This window comes from Ixodes scapularis, unplaced genomic scaffold (assembly GCF_016920785.2).
Source record: "Ixodes scapularis isolate PalLabHiFi unplaced genomic scaffold, ASM1692078v2 PGA_scaffold10__122_contigs__length_95168666, whole genome shotgun sequence".
NCBI lineage: Eukaryota > Metazoa > Arthropoda > Arachnida > Ixodida > Ixodidae > Ixodes > Ixodes scapularis.
The window spans coordinates 12,893,584-12,895,288 of NW_024609836.1; the positions used below are offsets into that span (position 1 = coordinate 12,893,584).

The following is a 1,705-nucleotide window of genomic DNA, read 5'->3' on the forward strand; positions in this document are numbered from 1 at the left end:
GGAGAGCAGGAGTTCCTGAGACGATGGTCCTGCCTCTACGTCCGTTTGGCCAATGGCCGAATCCTTCTTTCTTTCACGCCACTTCCCTTGGTTTGATAAGGCCTTTAGTGCAATGGCATCCGAGTTTGCCGTTTTTATCTCTCCTCATGTATCTTTTTTTCCCTGAATCAGCGTCTTTGTGCGCTATTTTTGCGTGAGGGATGATATAGTGTGTTCGGTTCTCGTGTAAAGTGTACCCATTGTATCGAAGGGTCCAATAACTATAAATAAGCTAGAAGACCAGTGTGTGTATTATGTATGCGTCCATTTTCATTGAATCGACGTCAATAAAATTTTTCTGAACAGTATCTGTTCTTATCAGCTTAATATCTGATACGGGCCCTATATGGGTCCTCGATATTAACTTTATTTTTGCAGCCAGGTGGGGTACTCCGGGCTTGCCCGGAACCTGCCAGGGTCGGCTCTGTATAGCACTACAGCAGGGATCGGCCCAGTTTCTTCGGGAACAAATATTTGAATCTAAAATGAGACTCTAGTACTGTAGTAGGTGGTGTAAAATTACTTTTGATAGGACCCGAATCGGAAGATTCGGAAGAGTAGACTAGAGTAGACGAATCTCAAGCGGTTTGGAAAGATTCGGAGCTTTGCCATGGTTGCCAGATCACGTTAAAGGAGTGTTTCAACTTTTTGTGATATTAAATTCATTGAACTCTACAAAGTGCACAAAATAAAATTGTAATATATAATATCACAGTAATAAATAAAATGTTCTGCTTTGTTTATATTATTTTGAATGTTTGTCGTGAGCGGTAGCTGGACATGCTTTTTGTATAAATGTATTCGTGGATTAATTGATTACCCAGATCTCACATCTGCTATCAATATTCACGTTCCGAGTCCAGTTTTGCGGGTTCCTCCAACTTTCCATGTACACCACATCATCCAAACCAGTCCCATGGCCCGTATTCAACACTTCTACAATACCATCAGGCAACGTTACTAGAGGGGCTCAGTCGGCTGTTAGGAAACTGGCTTCCCCGACCACGACCAACTCTAATAGGGTAGGTCGTGTCCCCGACGCGGTCCCATTTCGTAGTGCGCACAAGAGAGGGCGCAGTAGTCCCAGTACGATCTACGCTCGGTTCGGCACCGCTCGCTGCTGATGCCTGTTTCTTCGCTCGTGTGCTCGTCGTGCTCATGTCTTAGTTGGATGTTGGCTCTTCTAGTCTTTTTCCGGTGTTTATCAATCAATGACCAAGTATGCCGACATGCTGCACTCCCGGCTGTCGCAGCGGATACGCCTCACAAGCTTCGAAAAGTAACGAAAAGCGTCATTTTTTTACCACTCCGAAAGATGCTGTGCGCCTGAAGGTATGGCAGAACGCGATCCCCCGAAAAAAAGTTTACGCTCACACCAAAAAGCTATGTCTGCGATTTGCACTTCAAGCCGGACGACACTGATCGTCATTACTCGCACGCATTAATGGGCAGACGGTTCTGATCCCCAGGCGCCAAAGGTGCCGTGCCACGTCTGTCTCCGAATGTCCCCGCGCACCTTTCGAAACTAGCGACGAAGAGGGTCAAACGAAAGCCCCCCGCCGATCGCAGCGTTGCTCAGACTGGAGCCAGTTGTGTGACCCATGAAGTGACCAATGCAGATGAGGCAGAACACGATGGCGTCAACCTTGCGAGCAGGCCCACCGAC

General features: G+C 47.1%; 1 non-coding gene across 1 annotated transcript; it reads left to right on the forward strand.

Moving 5' to 3' along the window:
* The first annotated feature begins 316 nt into the window (after positions 1–316).
* Positions 317–499, forward strand: LOC115317362. Its single transcript, XR_003918032.2, has one exon. It is a non-coding gene; the product is annotated as a U2 spliceosomal RNA (small nuclear RNA).
* Positions 500–1,705: the final 1,206 nt, after the last annotated feature.